This window comes from Rhinolophus hipposideros (genome assembly GCF_964194185.1).
Source record: "Rhinolophus hipposideros genome assembly, chromosome: 4".
NCBI lineage: Eukaryota > Metazoa > Chordata > Mammalia > Chiroptera > Rhinolophidae > Rhinolophus > Rhinolophus hipposideros.
In genome coordinates, this window is record NC_138050.1 from 4,364,814 (window position 1) to 4,386,936 (window position 22,123).

The 22,123-nt window shown below is 47.3% G+C and overlaps 1 pseudogene across 1 annotated transcript; it reads right to left on the reverse strand.

Annotated features, from left to right (window-relative positions):
- Positions 1-959: 959 nt before the first annotated feature.
- On the reverse strand, positions 960-19,943 carry LOC308496610 (annotated as a pseudogene). The gene is made up of 8 exons: positions 19,914-19,943; positions 19,706-19,842; positions 19,330-19,433; positions 15,255-15,300; positions 13,473-13,532; positions 11,005-11,212; positions 1,108-1,228; positions 960-992 (listed from the first exon to the last, which is right to left on the reverse strand). The product of its transcript is annotated as an uncharacterized misc_RNA (transcript).
- Positions 19,944-22,123: the final 2,180 nt, after the last annotated feature.

Sequence of the window (22,123 nt, forward strand, 5' to 3'; positions counted from 1 at the left end):
ACATCTGTACGTGGAGTCTGATTCTCAGTCCCTGTGGAATAGCATCCAGCCCAGGTTTTTGTGTAGGTCAGCATGCTCCCTTCCTTCCGCTCTTCCCACCTCCCTGCCCCTGTGCTTCTGTTTCCAAAATTGTGAGCCTATCAAAATTAATGAACTCATTTATTTTCTCTGTATCAAATACACACGGAAATGACTGTATTTCTAAATGGGCCGATAGTGCCGGGTAGTCACATCCGAGGCTCCTGAGAGCTGCCAAAGCACCTCTTTATAATCTTGGGGACGCTTATGAGAGCTTGATCGTGCAAACGTGAGAGACCTCTGACAAGACAGAAGGTTTCCTTGATCTATGTTTGCCTGGTCGCTTTATTCCCGATTTTGAACATGTTTGGGTCTCTAGGCAGAAGTCAGTGGTTAGGTTATGCTGTGTGATCAGTATTCTAGGCGGCTGCCAAGGAAAACCTAAGGGACATTATTTTGCTGGCAGAGCAGGTGTCCTGCTATGAGCTGTAACATAACCAGCAAGCAATAGCTCATGAAATGCCCTTCTTTTCCATTTGTTAAAGGGCATGAGTTTCTTGGAAATCCATATATTTCCCTGAGCTCTAAATCAAGTCTCCATCTTCCAGGCCCCCTCAAAACCTCTCGCTCCGATTTTGATTTTCATAGACTTGGGCACTAACGCCATCGTTTCTCCTTTCACTCGTTAGGAAGCCCAGCTTTTAAATGTACTTCCTAATGGTGTGTAGGCTGAAATTTCAGTGTCTGTCTCTCGGATGTGGCAGTTGGGTTGCACGTGGTGCTGGGGCTCGTGTTCCACGGCTATGGACAACAAGCACCCTTTCTGTTGGCCAAAAGGAGGACAAAGTCAGGACACTCGGAGATGAGCTCCCACACCCCTGTAGCCAGCCCATCCCTCCTGGCATCTTGAGACATTTATTGTGGGTCCTGCCCTGACTCTTTCAGGCTGTGGTGTGGATTCCATGCTGATCTGCCTGCAAGTGACACAGTAAACACAGGGCCTCGGGTATGCCAGGACCAAGTTTGGACTGGCCTTTTCCTCCACCATGCTGTCTGGCTCCTGCTCTCCTGTGTGTCTAGCAGGGGTGCCTTGTCCCGCACTGGGGAAGCAGGCATGCTCTGGGGGTGTGTCAGAATCTCATAGGGCACCCTGGGGTGGCTCCAGGAGGCAGGAGTGAAAATATCCCAGGGGCCACTCTGCCCAAAGTCCCTGAGACAATAGACACATTAATAAGTAGTAAGCATAGGAGGGAAGGTAACCTGTCTTCTAATTAAAGCAAAGATTTGCTAGGTCTTCTTCATCCTTTTTCGGTCAACTTTACCAAACTCAGTTCTGTTTACACAGATCATTAAGAAATCATTCGAGGGCAACTGATCCAGGAGAATCGAGCCGGGAACGCCTTTGACAAAATGCATCCCCTGGTGAATAAATTACTCAATGGGCACTAAGAACACGCAGCATAGGTTAAAAATAGTACTAGCACCTGCTTTAAAAAACATGAACCAGGGAAACCAGATAACCTGCTGAGACAGGTACATAGCCTCTCTGAGAAAAGCCAGGAGCCCCCTCAGCCTAGGTCTTTCCCACCGCACGGTACCCCCAGTCCTGAGCTGTTCCCACCAATAGAGGACTGTGGGATGACATGTTTCCTTACCAGACTCATTGCCTTCAGTCCAGCTGAGTCCTCTAAGTTTAAATGTCTTGGATTCTGCTGATATTTGTGAAATTAAGCTGATTTTATGGGATGGGATGGATTATGTCTCCCCTACTCCAAATTCATATGTTGAATTCCTAACCCCCAATGAGATTGTATTTGGAGATAGGACCTTTAAGGAAATAATCGAGGTGGAATGAGGGCAAAAGGTGGGGTCTGAGCTGATAGAATTGGTGTCCAGATAAGAAGAGACATCAAAGAGCTCTCTCCCTGCCATAAGAGAATACAGCAGGAAGGCGGTAGTCTGCACTCCAGGAAGAGAGCCCTCACCAGAGCCTGACTGCGCTGGCACCCTGATCTCAGACTTCCAGTCTCCCAAACTGCTCACATGTCAGATATGAAGTCCTGTCCTTTAAGCTGCCTAGTCTGGTATTTTGTTATGGCAGTGGGAGCAGACCAACACACTTGACCTCAGAGACTTCACGACTCAGTGTAGGCTTCATCTGAGGCCCTGACCTGGCATTGAGGTGATGGCCAGGAGCACGTTCCACTTGTGCACAGTGTGGTCAAGGGAGACTCCGTCTTATTCTATCAGCTACAAACTACTGAGACAAAAGGGGAGAAGAGATGCCCCAAGGCTGCCCCATAATGGAAGGTCCATTGGATCCATGAGTCAGTACTCCATTAATTAAAGTTGGAATATTAAAGCCAGGTTAATCCTTTGAATTATTCTTGGCACCATTCTCTCCCTGCCTCCTACCACACCACACCTCCTCCACACCCCCCAGCTGCAGCCCCAATAAGTCAAACTATTTGATGGATGATGGGTGTGGGGGTAAGAACCTTCTGGCCAGAATTCACATCCTTAGCCCTGACTCCTTTCAACTTCAGTGAAAAAAGTCTTACAGGTACTAAGCTTCTAAACTTACACTAATATACCAGATTCATTCCAGGAAAACAATCATCTGTTTACAAAAAATTGTAAAATTTCCAATCTCTTCCTTTCCTCTGTGCAGGCAACATATACATCTTGTTTTCATCCACAGCAGAATTGTAACACAGCCTTCTTATTGGAAGTCAGAGGGCTTAGAGAGGATCCATTCGATCACAGCTGTGAAAAGTATTTTAACTCTAAAATGTATCGTCCTCACGATGTCACCATGCTGACATGGGCCCACCAGAATGTCACATCTAAATCAAAGGAAAGAACACACCTGAGTATGGTGGGCAGTTAAGCACCATGATGCTGGTTGCTGTGTAACAGTCCGTACCTGGTGGGGTCAGGTCTGGTGAATGTCCAGCAGGGAGAGAGGTATTGGCGTGCTGGTGAGCGAGGTACTGGTCTTGATGCATTAAAAAGTGTTCATTGAGGACCTACTATCTGCAAGACCCCATGCCAGGTCCAAAGATGTATCAAATAGGACCCATGCTTTCACTATGGTTTGCCAAGCATGCAGGAGTGGGCAAGTAATCAAAATAATTTTTCAAATAGCCTGGTAAAAGCTACGCTCCCAGTGCCTGGAGTAAAGACCAACGCAAGGCAGACCACTCCTATTTCTAAATTACAATTACTCCTACTTCAGCCTTTACACTTGTCCTGTGGTGGGACAGGAAATGTTTAGTCATAAGAGAAGTATGTGAATATTTACCTCTAAATTGGCTTTACAGAAATGTGTTTAATGGAATATTATATAGCTATTTAAGTATGCTAAATGTTAAGTATGCTAAATAGACCTAAATATGTTTATTTGAAAAGTTGTTTAAGCGATACAAAGAAAAAAACAAGTCCTGAAAATTATGGCTGTTGTGCGTCTGTGTATGAGTGTGTGTGTGTGTGTGTGTGTGTGTGTGTGTCCCTGTAGATACACATACACATATATATGCACAGAAACTTTCTGGATGGAAATTCAAATTCATGAACAGTGTTACTAGGAAGCAGAAATGACAGTTTAGGTGATAGATGAGGTCAGAGAAACAAATACTATTTTTAATTTTCCATCCTTACATGCTGATTGATTTTTCCCCCCTAAAATGAGCACTTTCACAATATATGAAGGGTTTTAAAATTTTAAACATGTTTTGTTATTATTAAAGAATTATGTGTCCAGAAAAATTAGAAAAGATAGATTTCCAAAAAAGAAGAAAATGAAACATATCTATAACCTCATCTACAGAGAGAACGTTTGTTAAAACCTTGGCGAATATCTTTCCAGACTTTCATATACTTCTGTGTTTTAACAAAGATAGACTCACACTATAAAAATGTTTTGCAATCTGATGTTTTCCATTTAACAACTTCATCATGAATATTTTTCTCTGAATACATTTTTATATATGGCATCATGTTTAATGACTCAATGATATTTCAATGTATTATAACAACATGTATTTAATCAATTCCCCTTATGGTGGTCATCTAGCTTTTCTCTATCTTCTCTCTCTCTCTTATAAACAATATGTTGATTCACAACTAAATCTTTGTGCACATCTCTTATTCTTACTTTCATCCAAATCCTCAGAAGTAGGATTGCGGTTCAATTAGATACTTATTGTCAGCTTGCCCTTTTGATAGTGTGCACCAGTTCCCGCTGTCCAAGAGCGTGTGAGTGTCCATTTTCCTGTGTCCTTGCCAACATTGAGTATTTTCATGAAAATATTTTTCTCTAAATCCATCCTTAAAAGGTTAAGAGACCCCCTCCTCACTGGCACAATTTAATTTTACCAACCAGAATATTAAACTAGAACTGTATTTAACCTGAAGAGCTCATTGCTAGCTCTTGGGAGGCTGCACTCAGGTCCCCACAGGCCATACTCCCTGATGTTGGGGACACAGAAAAACTTTCCCGGTCAGCCACGCTGGCGAGGGCGTCCCCTGCTGTCACCTCCATGCTGTTTACTTGGGCTTTGTCTCTAGACTGAAAGACACACGCCCATCACAGACAGACAGACAGGCAGGCAGTCAGACAGACAGACAGACAGAGAGACAGACATGGTCCATCACAGACAGACAGACAGACACTCACACACACAGAATGTCCATCACAGACAGACAAACAGGCAGACACACACACACACAGTTTATCACAGACACACACACGCCACCCATTACAGATGAAGCTTACCTGTCAGACAACATGTGAAATGCTGTATCCTATTTATAGTAAGAACCAGGCTCTCTGCCTGTATTAATCTACAGTGAATAGACATGCTGTGCAGATAAATAAAGCTGAGGGCTTGGAGCCCAGCAGAGTCCCCAGGTCACATATCCAGCATGGTGTCAAAAAAGTAAAACAAACAGAAGCATGGAAGTTATTTCCAATCCACTGCCCAACCTACAGGAGCAAAGTTTGCAATGGGACCAGCCCCACCCAACAGACTCCAGGTGACAGAACCTGGCAGGGGAGGCAAAGGGAGGGATTGTTGTGTTGACGCTTTGCCCAAGGGCTGAGCTCCTGGGGGTTAGAATGGACAGGAGAAAGAATGGACAGCCAGAGGGAAATAGCAGACTGAGGGAGAGAGCGGGGAATGCTGAGGGACCCCTCCTGGGCAAGCCCGGCCTGGAGCCGCCTGTCTGAGAAAGAGCAGCACCATGGGTGGGCCTCACTCTCACCTGGGGGGTGGGGGCTGCTGGCCATCAGGGAAGCAGCGGCTGATTCCAGCTTGGCCTCGTGAGTCTTCAGGAGCCAAGGCAGGAAACACTTTGTTCTGGGCCTGGGGAAGAAGGAGTGTTTTGTTGCTTTCCCCGCACAGCTCACAGCTTACTCTCGCCCTCTGCTCCAGCTGCCCAAGTCACAGAGCTGTCCTGGGCCTGCAGCAGGCGCCATTCACACAGCAGAGCTGGTGGCCTCCCTGGTCAAGAACCAGCCCAGCCTGTTGGTGGCATTAAGGCAGATGTGATGGCTCTAGGCCCCTGGTGGCCCAGGGCACCCCGACATTGCCCTAGGATTTAGGACTTTTGGAGAGAGAGGGATTAAGAACTTGGTGTCGGCTGGAGGGAGGGGCTGGGAGAGCTGAGAAACCCAAGCAGGTGGGGCATTTGGGGGCTTAGCCTGGGACCCTACAGGCACCTCCTAAGAGGTCCCCACTCCCTAGGAATTCCTGAATTGGAATAAAACCAGGGAACCTTTATATCACCTTTAACATTTACCAACACATAAAACCATGTCATATCACATGGTATTGGATTATTAATCCAATGGTCAGATGAGAAAACGAAGACTTAGAAAAATGAAAGCTTGACTCAAGGCCTTGAAGATGCTCATTCTTTCATTCCCTTGTTTTTTATTAGCATCTGGTAAATCTCTAGTAGGAACTAGGCATCGTGCTGAATGGTGTGGGAAGAAGGGGAAGCAGAGAACTGTTGATCCACGTCTGGGGTGGGGGCTTTGTAGTATGTGGAGAAGGATGGGGTCAGAGAAGGCTTCTCACCGGAAGGAAGCTCCAGGTCTGTTGGACCTGGAATCTTGAAGTGGGGTGGGCACTGGGGAGAGGGGCCACTCTAGGCAGAGTTGATGTCAAACCATGATCTTCACAACACAGCTAAGGGTTGGAAGAACTCCCAACACAGCTCCCCACCTCCTGGGCTTCCTTTCCTCCTGCTGGACCTCAAGCACCATCCACACAGGGGCTGTCTTTTGTCCCCACTTAGCTCGAATCTGCCAACCATGCTTAGTACAAAGAACTGCAATATTTGCTATTGAATAAAAATCCTACAAACCTACTTAGACACAAACCTCAAGAGCCACAGAGAACGTTGCTACTTGGCTATTGGGAGTGTGGCAACAACCTCTCTTGACCTTGAGTCTGCAGGCTCCACGGTATATCGCCCAGGCTGGGGGTGAGGCCAATGGTCTTGTGTAAATAGGAGCTGTGGAAATAATGGTGTTCGTGCTGCTCCCATGTGTCTCCACCATGGCGTCCCCTGTGACTCAGGCTGTCAATCGTTCAACAACTTCTTTCTGGCCTGATTCTGTGCCTGGCGCTGTGCTGTACCCTTAAAATCACAGTGGACACAGCAGACTCAGGCCCTGCCCTCACGTGGACCATGATTAGAGCCAGGGTTGTCTGCTTAATGGACACTTTCCATGTGCAAGCCCTGAGCTAAGCATTTTCTCAACATGACCATACTCAGCGATCACAACAATCCCAGGTAGACATTATGCTCCCAGTTCTACAGACTGTGACCCCGAGACTGTGGTTTAGAAAGAACCACATTGCAAAGTCCTACATCTAGTATGTGGAGGGGCTGACATTCACACCCAGGTCTGTTTGCCTCCGAAGCCCATGCCCTTCATTTTGGGCTTTGCAGTTGTCTTTGGGGGACTGAGGGGTCTCAGAGGCAGGATGGAGGGTCACCCACATGCTGTGTCTCTTGCCTGGGTCCTCAGTCCCAGTGTTCTCCCTCGTATCTGGATGTATGGCTAGGGATTTGGGCGAAGTGTTACCTTACTCTCAGGTTATCGGGCCTTGGAGGTAATGTAGGGGGCAGGGGCAGGGGAGTTGAGAGAGGGGAGGCACAGACAACATAAATTCCCTTCACTAAGAATAAAATACCTTAACCAAAGAGGTGAAAAACTTGTACAATGAAAACAACAAAACACTGCTGAAAGAAATTAAAGATAGAAATAAGTGGAAACATATCCCATTTGCAAAGATTGGAAGAATTCATACTGTTAAAATGTTAATACTACCCAAAGTGATCTACAGATTCAATGAAATCTCTATCAAAAGTTTAATAACATTTTTTGCAGAACCAGAAAAATCCATCCTAAAATTCACATGGAATTTCAGGGAGGCCCAGGTAGCCAAAACAACTTGAAAACAAAGAACAAAACTAGAGGACTCACACTTCTAGATTTCAAAACTCACTATAAAGCTATAATAACCCAAACGGTGTGGTGTTGGCATAAAGACAGACGTATAGACCAATGGAATAGAATAGAGAGCCCAGAAGTAAATCCCATATATCTATGGTCAAATGATTTTTGGCGAGGGTGCCAAGACCATGGACAGGACCATCTCTTCAACAAATGGTGCTGGAAAAACTGGATTCCCACATGCAAGAGAGTGAAGTTGGATCCTTACCTGACAGCATATGTAAAAATTAACTCAAAATGGACCAAGGACCTTAATATAAGACCCAACACAATAACATTCTTAGAAGAAAACATAGGACAAAATTTACAATGCTGGATTTGGTAGTGATTTCTAGGATAGCAACACCAAAGGCGTAACTAACTAATTAACTAACTAAATAAATAAAAATCGGACTTCATAAAAATTTTTAAATTTTGTGCTTCAAAAGACTACCCACAGAGTAAAGAATAGAGAACTTCTAACACTCAATACAAACACACACACACACACACACACACAGCTCTATTCAAAAATGTGCAAAGGCCATTTCTCCAAAGAAGACATACCAATGGCCAATAAGTATATGAAAAAATGCTCCACTTCACTAATCATTAAGGAAATGCAAATCAATCAAGCCACTTGAAGCCATTAGGATGGTATTATAAAACAGACAAGAAAATACAGAATATAACATACATTGCGATGATCTGGAGAAATAAGAGCCCTTGGACACTGCTGGTGGGGATGTAAATCAGTATAGTCCCTGTGGAAAACGGTATGGCATTTCCTCAAAAATTTAAAAAGAGAATTAAGATATGATCCAGCAAATTCCACTTGTGCCTAGATACCCAAGCAAAGATTCAAAAGCAGGGTCTCAGAGATATACTTGCACACCCATATTCATAGCAGCATTATTCACAATAGCTAAAATGTGGAAGCAACCCAAGTGTCCGCCAACTGATGAATGGATAAGCAAACGGTGGTTTATACACACGATGGAATATTATTCAGTCTTAAAAAGGAAGGCAATTCTGTAATACGCTACCAGCTGGATGAATCTTGAGGATATTAGGCTGAGTAAAAGAAGCCAGTCACAAAAGGACAAATGCTATATGAATCCACTTATATGAGGGACCTGGCGTAGTCAAATTCATAGAGACAGAAAATGTAATGGTGAGTGCCAGGGACTGGGGGGAGGGGGATTACTGTTTACCAAGTACAGAGTTTCAGTTTTACAACATGCAAAGAGTTATGGGGATGGATGGTGGTGATGGCTGCACAACTGTGTGGATACATTTAATTCCACTGAACTGTACACTTAAAAATAATTAAGATGGTAAATTTCACGTGGTGTGTATTTTACCACAATAAAAAAAGAAGAAGAAAAGAAAAAGCTTTAGTGAGGAGGGGGCTCACTGATTTCCTGGGTTCTAGCCTGGATGAAGTCTCTTGGTCTCTCTCTTTCACTCTTGAATTCTTCCTCTTTGATGTGGGGGAAGAAGTTAAACCCCCGATATAAGGAAGAGGAAAGCTAAAACGGTGAAAAGTCGGCAGGAAGAACCTGTTTTCAGCTCATCCATCTTTGCTTGCTCAACTGCCTTTCTCAGCTCCCCTCTCTACTAAGATGACTTCAGACTTCAGAATAACTATCCAGATGGTTTTCCGAATAAGACGATGACCTCTTAGCCAACCCCATGTGAAGAGACCGCCATGTTCTGGACTGACCTTCAAGAACAGACAGTGCTGCTCTTTTTTGGAAGAATGAGGAATTTGCACATATTTCCATCTCATTTTTGCAATTTTTGCAATGCAGACATAGTATGAATTCTTGGTAGCTATGGCTGGTTTAGCATTTTAGGAGCAGAAAAGGAGTTTCTCAGAACCAGCAGTCACGTAACCGTAAGTAATAAATGCGGCTGCAAACAGGGTTTTAAATTAGAACTGCTGGCTGAAAGGTCAGCACTGCATTCTTGGCTGGTGACTTTATTTTCATTTTAATGGCAATGAAAATAAACCTTTAGAAGGAAATGCCACCACTTTTCCCCAAAGATTTTTAAAATGCTAAGGCTCTCTCAGAAAGAGCTTCATAGAAGAATCTTTTCATATATAGTAAAGGGGGCTCAGAATAGATAGGATACTAAATCTGCAAGTAAAAATCTCTTTCTAACCCCCCGGTGTCCAGTGGTTCCAAGTTCTCACCGTTGCCCTGCAGGGTGTCTCAGGTGAGGGGAGGCAGATCACGTTGCTGTATCATTGTTTTGCTTGTGTCGGGTGTGCACGTCTTGTCTCTGACTTTACACGGGGTCCCTTAAGGGCAGCACCAGGTGTTACATCTCTGCTGATCTTCTCCACCCACGTGCCCCAGAGTTGTGCCCACGGGAGAAGCTTAAAGATATTTTCTGATCAAATGAGTCATTAGAGCTATTCCTTGGCTGGTAAGTTATCAAATGCCTAAAACAGGAGACTGTAATCTGGGGCTCGTGGCTCTCTAAGCATCTGCTGGTTGGGCCTCAGGAGATGTAAGAATTCCCCAATTTTATGCAAAAATGCCCAATGCCCTGTGTCTGTCCTGTCCGGCTCCATGGTGGTGAGGCAGTGGACTCCCTGGCTGATGGCAGGTGAGTGTCTGCAGACTGCCCCTCGGGGTCGATGAGCCTGGACTCTGGAGGTAGGGAGACGAAGCTGCTGGGCTGTGGTTCTGCCAGTTTTCCAATCCAGCACAGCCAGCAATGAAACTGATGGATAAGTGGAGCCTCCGTTTGTCTCCCACGTGTATTTTTCAGATGGCTTACGACTTGGAGGGAGAGGGGTGCGATTAGCGGCTTTAACTCTGAGCCTGGCACGGAGGCGGAGGTCATCACTTGTTTTTTGAATGAATAAGTGAATGTGTGGACCCATGATCACATGAGCAGAGAGAGAGGTCCTTGAAAAAATGGGACAAGGGCAGAAAACTCAGGGAGAATGGTGTGAAGGGTGGGTGGGGAAAGGTTTTGCCATCGAATATACAAGTAGTAAGACCCAGGTGGGAGGCAATAGGAGGATTTGGGCGATGGGAGGACCCTGCAGCCAGGAGCCATCAGGGGAGGCTGGTGATGAGGGTGGCATAGAGCTCTGTGAAGGCACACAGAGGAGGGACACAGCAGGAGACGAAGTCTGATCTGGGCTGGGGGAGCAGACTTGCTAGCGGGTGAAAGAAGCAGTTAGGCGAGAGCTTTGTCCGGACAAAGCCCGAGCACCTCGGCAGAGGACAGAGGGCAGTGGGGGAGAAAAGGGCTCCCTGAAGATGGCGGCTCCCCGTGAGACGGGCTTTGATGGAAGGGTGCCGGGGATGTGGACTGAGCTAGTTGAACTCCTAAGCTCCCTCCCAGCTTTGGGAATTGCCATCCTTCAAGTTAAACCTGAAGCCAGGCCAGCCCCCATCCCTGGGAAGCAGTCCAGAACGGACACGTCTCAGACAACTGGCAGGACACCAAGCCTGCTGGGGTCGGCACAGTGGCCGGGAGCCCGCCCCTCGCCGACGTCTCCACCATCTGCACCATCAGAGGGGCTGGGGGTCCCAGCTCGCAGTACATGTGGCCTGAGAGGACCTTCTACATGATCATCTCCCCATTGTAGCTGGAGGTGACAAGAAGAAAAGGTGGGCACTGAGCTACACAGAGTGTGTCGTCCTGGTGCCCGTGGTTCTCAGAGAGAGACAGAGAGGCACAGAGCAAGAAATTGAATCCCCAGCCAGCCACAGCTAACTTCCCTTCCTGTCACCCCTAAGAAGGAGGAAGCAGAGGGGTCCCTCCTTCTGTGCTGTCCACACCAAGGACTCCCCTGGACCCCCGTGGCTCAGGCCAAGGATTGGGGACGTGTCCATGCAGGTCAGCCAGAGGGCTGCCACATCTCTTCAGGTCAGTTTTACCACCTGCCCCAGGGATGTGCTACTCCTAGCAGCCTCCTTACCTCCCCACATTGCTGGCAAGAACATGATTTGCAAAAAGGCCTCTTTGGGTCTGAATGTTGATGGAAATGGGACAACAGAACCCAAGCACTGGCCAAGGTGATTTGGTGTCCCAGCAGCCCCAAGTCTAAATTCCAGAGCTGCTGCCCCCCAACTCCTTTCCCACAGGGCACCCATCTGCCCCACTGTGGCTTCCATGTGCCCTTAGGAACTAAAACCACTTACTCTCCTCCAAAGGATTTTCAGATATGGACCCTTCAGAAAGCCAAGAAACCAAAATGTTTTTTCCTTTTGAGACGGGTGCTGCAGAGATGAAAGTGTCCCTTTCACCTTTCTCACTGGGTGCAGTTTCTATGTGAAGAGAATTGGCTTGTCTTGGCACTGGGCAGGTATTTTTTCTCCCTAGACATCACAGCGTCCTCGAGGACCTCTCCATGATCACATAAGATGCCCCTTCTTCTTGAAGGCAGCTGGGAAGGCGGCACTGGACGACTGTTGTAAGAGAAGGTCAGTGGCTCTGTCCTTCCCACAACCTTCACGGTCTGTGAGCACCGATATCTAGGCTCCTCCTGTGCCCCACCCATCACTGCCTGAATGAGATGGACACACCTTAGTATGACTTTCACGCTCCAATTTAACTTTCCAACCTTATTTCCTCTATACCTGAGGTCCAGCCCCTCAGACTTCCCACAGGCCTTCCCAACAACATGCTTCTCCTGCTTCCAGACCTGGCTCGAACTTTCCTTCCCCCTCATCTAATGCCTTTCCCTACCCTGACCTCCTGGAAAAACCCTAGTGATACAAAATATCCCTTATGACGTTAGAGCTAAGTTAGTACTTTCCACCTCTGAGCTTCTCTGCAGTTTATACATTATTATATCATCTGTCACATTGTATGATTATTATTTCCTTAGTTTATCTTCTCACAGACTGTGGGATTCTCGGCCGGGAACCACATTTTATTCCCCTGTGTATCTTCTGTGCTTATCCACTAAGCACAGCACGATGAAAGTGTTTGAAAAATAAGTGTTGAACAAATTGATAGTTGAATGAATAAATATTTGGATGAGCTAACACGTCCTGACGCTTGCATAACTTCGGCTCTTGCAATGGCAGTGCTTCCCAGGGGTATTTTGTGCATGACTTGGTTTTTTTGCTAATCATTCACTAACCTGCCAGCTCCATGAAGGCAGGGACCACGTGATGACCTTTTGCACTGCATCTGTACAGAACAACACACACTTGGCACACAGTAAGAATTTGACAGATTCTGGTTGAATGCGAACATATGTATCGGGCAGCTGCTATAACCCAGGCACTGGGCTGGGTCTTGGGAATAACTTTATTGGGTTTGTATTCTATTGATTTGTGCCTTTGCAATATTTACAGGGAGCATAAGATAGGGTGGTGGGACATTTGCAGATGGTACAGTGACCTTTCTTTCTTAACCCTTATTTTATTGGCTCGCATCCAGACAATTTTGAGGGAGGTCATTCAATCCTGGGAAGCCATAGAAAGTTGGGGGCATTTTGAATGCTGATGAGAATCACAAGAAGCCCCCTGATTATGGGCCCCTAACTAACCACAGAGCAGCAGGAGTGCCATCTCCGAGGCTCCCTGGCTCCCCAGGGATGGCACAGTATTGCACGCCAGGCAGAGGCAGGAAGTGGAGGCTTCTTTGAGGAAAGCCACGCCCTCCCCATCCTGGGCTGCCTTTCCTGCACCACAGAACTCCCGGCTGGATTCATGGATTGCAGCATGGATTTGCTCCTATGACCTCACAGCGCAGCCTGAACACGGGGCCATCATTCTTCCTGGAGCTCAATGCTCCTGGCTCCACCTGGACCTCAGTCGTGAGTCCTGCCACAGCAGAGGCTTTTGAGATACTGTGACTCCGCAGGCAGGACCAGGAGAATCAGGGTGCACTCTTGAGTGAAAGTGACCCTCATCATGTGCCATTGTTTGGGTTGAGAGCCAGACAGGGCACCAGGACTCACCAGGTCATCCTGCCAGTGTAGCTGCGGCTTCCAGAAGTGATGAAAGTCACGTGGTGCGTCCTGTCCCAAAGCCGCACAAGCAGTGAAATGAGCTGCCAACACATTTGCAACTTCTGAGAGAAGGCGTTGGCACATTGCATAACCCTGCCCCTCACCCCAGCAGTGATGTAGATTTTCAAAATGTCAAAGCAAATTCCCCTGGTGCCAGTGGGAATAAAATGCAATCCACTTCCAACGTCCGGGTGATTGCACTGCAGCAAATCATATGTCAACTGACAAGCTCTCCGCGGATGGTCGGATGGTGGGCACAGCTCTGCCTCCACAGTAACACTCACAGCGGGTGCATGTGCAAAACAAAAGCCATCAGTCCCAGAACCTGTAATGCCAAAGGACAAATTCAGCGCCAAGACGTCTCCATCAGCTCTCAGACCACCTGAGGATGCCAGCCTTAGGCTGTGCATCAGATGAATAAAGAACTTGCGATGTTTAAAGACTTTTGGAAATCCGTGACCATTCCGCAGAGCAAGCAGGGGAAACAAGATAGCACAGATAGATCCAAACCTTGGTTGTAGTCAGCACTTTCAACTCCCTGTCTCTTCATCCTCTTCCCCATCTCTAAGCCATCCAAAAGGGATTTTCTTTCCGTAGGGATGCTGATGGACGGCATTTTATCTTCTCTTTCCATTTCGAGAGGGACTAGAGCATCAAGACAAGGCAGAAGGAAGAAGGAAAACACTAAAAGGCTGGGCAATTGACAGAATGGTAACCTTCAGTTCAGGATAGAACAGGACTGGGAGCCCCTGCACGAGGGGAGGAGGGGACACGGCCAGCCTGTGTGACGCGTCAGAAAACCAGGCAAGGTTTGGAGAACTGTAGGAGAAGGCACACGCGCTTTGGATTCATAGGGAAGGCCCTCTCTGCCCCTGGTAGCTTTTCTAGACAGAACATATATTTCTTATAAATCATGATATCACAAAGCTAGCACTTTGTGATATCGTGATTTATAATAAAAAGTACATGCTCTGTCCCCATTTCTGGCACAGAGCTCCTAAAACCCTTTGGAATCCCCCACATGATGAGAGCGTGGAAACCCCACACCACTTCCCACATAGCTTGCCCTCTGCAGCTCCTCCGTCAGGCTGCTCCCAAGTGAGATCTTTTCATAATAAATTTGCAATCTAGAAAGTTAAACTGTTTCTCTGAGTTCTGTGAGCTGCTCCAGAAAATGAATGGAATCCAAGGAGCAGGTTGTTGGAAACTCCGATCTACAGCCAGCTGCTCAGAAGCACAGGTGACAACCTGGGCTTGCTCCCGGCATCTGAGGTGAGGACGGCGTCCTGCAGGACCTGAGGGTCTGACGCTACCTCTGGGTAGAAAGTGTCAGAACCGAGCTGAACGATAAGGACACCCAGCTGGTGTGGGAGATTTGCTTCTTGGTGTGGGAAACACCCCCACCGTGCCCCAACAAAGAATGGGGAGCAGAGTCCTTAGACTTCTTCCTGTAGAAGAGAAGTATAGGAAAGAAACTGAAGCCAACATGGTAAGAGGTTTTCTAAAGGGAAGGAGGTAGGAAAGATGGGATGAAAAAAGGAAGGGAGGGAGGCACTCCTTTGTCAGCATCACAGCTTGACTTGTACCAGGTAGCAGAGGGGGAGAAGCAAAGTGGGGGGAAGAGAGAGAGAGAGAGAGAGAGAGAGAGAGAGAGAGAGAGAGAGAGAGAGAGAGAGGAGATAAATCTGAAGCAGGGTTTTGAAATGTCATAATTTTATACATTTCACTTATAAAATACATGTTTATTCTCCTATCCCATCCAACAGCTATGATACACCTAGAAAAATAACAGACTATGACATTTTGATGCTTTAACTTATCATGTTTCCCTTTCACATAGAATCAATTTTGCCTGTCCATGTGATCAAGAAAGAGAGCAAGCACATAACCTCTTCTGTTTTTATGAAGAACAAGATAAAATGTGATGTGATAAATTAAGGTCAGTATTTTAACAGGTGCTTATAGGATCAGAAACAGACACCCCGTGGTTCCCAGGGCCCACAGATGCCACTCCCTGAGCAGCGGCCTTCCTGGGGCCCCGTACCCCAAAGGGTCCCAGGGCGGCAAGGCACCAACAGAAACTGAGCAAGAATTGTTTCTACCCTTTTAGTGCTCAGGAGGGAACTTCCTGGGTTTTTTTACTCGCCTTACGCTGCCGTATTTAATTACTCTAGTCTCTGATTTATTCCTTCATAACGCGTTTGGTGGAGAGATACAGTGCTGTTCCTGGTCTCTACCTCTAAACAGCCAGAGAATGACTTCCAAGATTCTGGAAGAGCCTAGCTGCCTAAACTATCACCTGGGAGCAGCCAAGATCCTTGGGAGTTCTTTGACGCATTCCTTCTGGAAAACCTTGCATTGTCTTGGTGTCCTCCTCTAGGACCAACTTTGTATCCATAAGGGTGCCCACTAAGTATCCAACATGACCCCTCTTATGTGCAAACTGAATAAACTTACTTATTATGGTTTACTTCCAAGCAGGCACAAGCAGACTTCTCTTTGCTTTCCATCTAGAAAGACAGCTTTGTCAACATTATATTAAACGTGTTTCTTTATTAATCTTGAATCAGCATAAGCTCCCCTTCTCCTCACAGGACTCCATGCAGCACCCCACATTTGCTGAGAGAGAACAAACAAAAAAAATACATGCAGGTCAGAGCTGGACCTTGAAGGATTGCGAAGGTGAGTGTAGGGAACAGGGAAAAGGCAGGACATTCCAGGTTGGGGACAGGGAAAAGGCAGAGCCCGAGGCAGGGATGTGCAGAAGAGTGAGAAGGTAAGGAGGTTGGCTTCTTGGGAGTCCTGGGTGATTCTGGAACCTTCCAGATTTACATGCTTCTTTACAAGGGTGAGCTCAAACTATGCAGAAACCCACCTTTTTTGAGCAGATTTGAGACTGGGTCATCACAAAAAATATTTGACCCACCGATGACTCCATCTACTTCCTTTATTACTTAACACCACAGTTGTTGCTAATCTGTGGAGCGGAAAGCAGGCAAGAAAGTATGTGAAGAGTGAGTGTGAGCATGAAGAGGAGGTGACAGGCTGTGACACCCCTGGGGCTGTAATTCCTAGGCTGTGGCAGGAAGAAGGAAAAGTGGCCCCGGCCACTCGCTTGTAATGCTGGAGCCTAGGCCAGTGATTCAGAAAATGACCAAACTAACATTAGGAGATTTCAGAACATGTCAACATCATGAGTGCTCTTGGGGTATGGCCCCCCTGCCAACCCAAGGACCTGAATTCATATATTATTAACCAATGCTACACCAAACAAATTTGATTACAAAAGAAGAAGAACAGGATTTGGCATAAGAATGATTGGAACTTCCCCATGATGGTCCCTGGGCTTCAGGATGCGGAGGTGGAGTCTGGGAACAGCATCCCACAGAGAAAGTCCTAGGCCTGCAGCTCGGTAATGCGTACATATTCTCCCTCATCTTTCTTTCTTTCTCTCTCTCCCTCCCTCCCTCCCTCCCTCCCTCCCTCCCTCCCTCCCTCCCTCCCTCCCTCCCTTCCTTCCTTCCTTTCTTTTTTTTCTTAAAGTTTATTGGGGTGACAATGGTTAGTAAAAGTTACATAGATTTCAGGTGTACAATTCTGTATTACATCATCTATATATCACATTGTGTGTTCACCACCCAGAGTCAGTTTTCTTTCCATCGCCATATATTAGACCCCATTTCCCTCTTTTACTATCCCCCACACCCATTACGCTCTAGTACCACTAAACTATTGTCTGTGTCTATGAGCTTTTGTTTCTTCATTTGCTTGTCTTATTCCTTTGTTGTTTTCAGTTTTATATACCATGTATCAGTGGGGTCACGTGGTTCTCGGCTTTTTCTGTCTGACTTATTTCTTTATTTTAATTGAAGTTTATTGGGGTGACAATTGTTAGTAAAGTTACATAGATTTCAGGTGTACAATTCTGTAATACATCATCCATAAATCCCATTGTGTGTTCACCACCCAGAGTCAGTTCTCCTTCCATCACCATATATTTGATCCCCCTTACCCTCATCTCCCTCCCCCCACCCTCCTTACCCTCTGGTAACCACTAAACTATTGTCTGTGTCTATGAGTTTTTGTTTCTCATTTGTTTGTCTTGTTCTTTTGTGTTTTTGGTTTATATACCACATATCAGTGAAATCATAGGGTTCTCTGCTTTTTCTGTCTGACTTATTTTGCTTAGCATTATACTCTCAAGATCCATCCATGTTGTCACAAGTGGTCCTATATCATCTTTTCTTACCGCCGAATAGTATTCCATTGTGTATATATCCCACTACTTCTTTATCCAATCATCTATCGAAGGACATTTTGGTTGTTTCCATGTCTTGGCCACCGTAAACAAAGCTGCAATGAACATTGGAGCACATGTGTCTTTATGAATAAATGTTTTCACATTTTTTGGGAGAGGGATTGCTGGGTTAAATGGTAATTCTATTCGTAATTTTTTGAGGAACCTCCACACTGCCTTCCACAGCGGCTGCACCAGTCTGCATTCCCACCAACAGTGTATGAGGGTTCCTTTTTCTCCACAGCCTCTCCAACACTTGTGACTGTTTGTCTTGTTGATGATAGCCATTCTGACTGGGGTGAGGTGACATTTCATTGTGGTTTTTATTTGCATGTCTCTGATGTTGAGCATTTTTTCATGTGTCTGTTGGCCATCTCTGTGTCCTCTTTGGAGACCTTGTCTGAGGGGAAGGAGCTGAGTCTCCTCACTTCGCAGATGAGGAAACCACCAGAAGGCTGAGAAGGGCTGGGAACTTGACCAAGATCGCAAAGCTCCCAAGATCAGGCAGCCGTCACCTGGCACCGCAGTGTCGGCGCTGGAGACAAAGACTGTTTCTGCCATGTGGTGGAATTTCAGACACTTGCTCTGAACAAACCCCAATCAAGCAGGCTGTTTATTCTGCACAGTGACATTGTGTAGGACAAACAGCAGCTGATTGACCCACGCCCAGGTTTCAGCTGGTGGCTTTGGCATCTTGAGTGACAAGCCACAGCTTCCAGGCCTGGCTGCAGCAACCAGAGAGCCTTTCCCATGGCCTCAGGGGACACACAAGGAAGGGGCATACACCAGGCAGCAGCCATACATTCTGGGTGTTTCGGTATAGCTCCAATGCTGCGAAATCTGGTCACTCTCTCATAAGGTCAGTTCTTGATGTGTGATTTAATCACCAAATACAATAAACACATATGTTCACAAATTAAAACAAGAGAAAACAAAACCATTTTTCAAGACCACATACCATCATTTTCAGCTCAGGAAATCCAGTTGCCATTATCATATAGGTAGGGATGGAAATCTGAAAATTACAATATGCAGTGGAAAAGTTTTCCTGTGTCTTTTGCTTACTTCTCTAGACGACTGCCTGCCTTTAGTTGCCTTCTCTAGACGCTGCAGATCCTGAGGGCATGAGGAATGTGACAGAGCAGCGGGGGTAGGGCAGGGCTGTTGAGAGTGGGCCTGTGTGGACCAGGACTTCCGTCTCATTCCCACTTTCAGAGTCAGAGGGCCTGTTGGCTCCAAAGTACAGTCAGGCCAGTCAGGCCTCTGGAGTGGACATTCAGTGCACGGGAGGAGCCTCTCAGCGACCTCTCTGGGTGTGCACAGGTCAGGCAGGTAGGCACCTATTTTCCTTGCCATGGAGGTGATGGCAATGTGGCAAAGGTGTGCCAAGGAACCCAGGAAGGGATACTAGGGTCTTCATGGCATTCAAGCTCCCAGACACTCAGGCCCCGGACTGGGGAGCCCATGAGGGAGCCCTCCCCAGGGACCTGCCTTTGCACCTGGACGCACGCTGTCCTTGTAAGTCCGCTGCGCTTTAGGGACAGGGTCTTGGATGTGCAGCATTGCTGTGGCAACGGGATTGCAGTGGGGTCTGAATCAGCCACCTGGGCTTCCTGGATGGTTCACAAGAGGGGGAGACTAGGGCTCAGGGAGAGATTCCAGGCTTTGGGACAATACAGGGAAGTGGTACTGAAGTAATGACTGGGACGTGTCAAACAGAGCTCACCAAATGCATATTGCCAGCTAAGGACATGGCACTGAGCTTGGAAGCTGGCACAGAGACCTTGACTGTGTGGCACATTAGGTGGAAATTTGCAAGAGTGGCACTGGGCTCAGCAGCAACCCCAGACAGCTGACCACGTGGGGCCAAGAGGGGACCTCATACCTCAGTCTCAGGTGAGGACCACAAGGGCATCTGTGGCCACTGGGCTCTTGGGCGGGGCAGGTAGAAGCAGGCCACTGGTTCCCCCCAATACCGTTGGCTTTGGAGGACAGGCCACAGGCAGCCTCCAGATCCCAGACCTGAGGAGGAAGCGGGACAAGCAGTGGGGAGTGCTGAACAGTCCGCTTTGCTGTGTCTCCCCAGCTGTCACCTGCTGTGGGGTCTGGTTTGGCACTGCCATATTCCCACCTCACTGAAGGGCTTCCAATGTTAAAGGGGGTTCCTTCTCTGTTGTTTGAAAGTGGCCTATGTTCCTGAGGACCCTCGTCATGCTGACACTGCTCAGTAACCAGGATACCTGTGGCCAAGCCCCTCTGGAGCTGAGCTTTCTCCCCCTACAAGGAGAAGACGGGTGGCTTCCCTGCCCACGGTCCCGGCTGTCCCGGCTGAGGTTGACGTGGTGGGTCTGACGTGTGGCATGGGCCCCTGTCCTCTACACATGTTCCCATTTCTTAACACAGGTCCCCAAAATGGACCACGGGAGAGACAGCTGGAGGACAAGGGAGCAACCCTCAGGGTGGCTATTAGCGGAGGTCATGGAGGGGAGGGCCACAACCCTGCCTGGGGCGGACTCCCAGCTCTACCACCTATGGTTGTGTGGTGTTGGGCTAATTACTACACTCTTAGTTTCTTCATCTGTAATATGCAGGAGAATGATAATAGTACCTACCTTATAGAGTTTTTTTAAGGAATTAAAAAATTAATAAGAGGTGACATCATAGGAATGGCGGCAGTGTGGCGCACTTTTTGAGTTCTCCTCCAGATCTTATCACAAATGGGACATCTATAACTCATCAAAGGACTCTCTGCTCATCATGCAGAACAGCTAAAAGACTCGTGCAAGGATTACTTGAAGGTGGGCAAATTGGGAGAGCAGGGGAAGAGGGAAGGAAGCGGAGTGGAGACGTGGCCCACATCTGCGGCTGTAGGGACACAGCTGGCACCCGCAGCTGCAGAGACACAGGGGATCCCAGGACGGAACAGAGAACACAAAAGCCAGGAGGTGGGCTCTTTCCCTGCGTCCCACAGCTGATCTCTCCTGCCGAGGGGCCAGACAGTTGGGCCCTAGGTCGGAAAAAAGACACAAACTCCATACCTGGGCGCCTCCCCCTGCTCTTCCAATCCTACCCCCACCCTTCCAGAGACTTAAACTGGCCCCTGAACTGAGGAGTAGTGTCAGATTACAGAGGAGCCATAGTGCTCAGGCTCTGGGAAGACTGGCAGGCAGCTCTGACCCAGGGAAGAAGATGGGAAGAGTGTGATTTTTGCTGGGCTAGGAGAGAAGAGACTCCTCCATCCCCAGCCACTGCCTTTTCTGGCCTGCGGGAAGAGTGTGACTCGGCTGGGCTAGGAGAGAGAAGACCCCTCCATCCCCAGCCCCACCCTTTCTGGCCTGCCTAGGGCAGGGCAAGTACAACTGTGGAGGCACTCCCAGGGATCAGCAGTAAGCGACTGATGCGGCTCTGGGCTTTCAACAGCTCAGAAATCTCTCACCCGCCACACACACACACACACACACACACACACACACACACACACACACATGGAAGAAGTGCCCTAAGACTCAGGAGAACTGGACACAGGGCTGGTGTTTCTACTCTCAGTGTGCATATGTGCAGGCAAGGGCAGAAACTGCACTGACTTTGTAGAAACTATCATCCAGACCCCTCAGCCCCACGCATCTAAACCTGCAGTCCCAACGTCACTCTGGGCACCAGGTGACGGGCTCTGCCTGCACAATACACAAAGGACTCTTTGGTACAGCAGAGGACAACCTGGAGATTACTTGGTGGGCTTAAGCCAAGACTGGTGCTGCTTTTTGTTTGTTTGTTTGTTTGTTTTTTGTTTTCTTTTGTCTTTATATCTTTGATACCTTTGCCTGTGTTGAGTGTGGGTTGTCGGTTGTTTTTACATGTGAAGGTATTTGATTTTTTCTTTGTTGTTGTTGTTGTTGTTGTTATGCTTGGTGATTTGCTTTGTTCTGAAATTGCCCTACCAGGGCCCAGCTTAAGAGGCACAAGATTCATCATGCCCAGAGGCCAATTCCAGACCAAACCAGAGTACTACCGGGTTTGACCTACAAGTGATGTACCCAGAGGGAATTTTCTACAGGCACAAGAGGCCATAGAGGCCAAAACACATTTAAGTGGTCAACCCTCATGCAACAGAACACCCTGCAGTGGGCAGAGCCAAGTCTCACAACTAGTCAGCCTAGGAGTTAACCCCACCTACTCATAAGCGAAAAGCAATTAAAGATCTTCTTTAACAGGACAATATACACAACACAAGAGTCACCTTTGGAGCACACGCAGAGGAGAAGAACGAAGTAGTGCAAGTCAAACATAAAGGACACATACTACA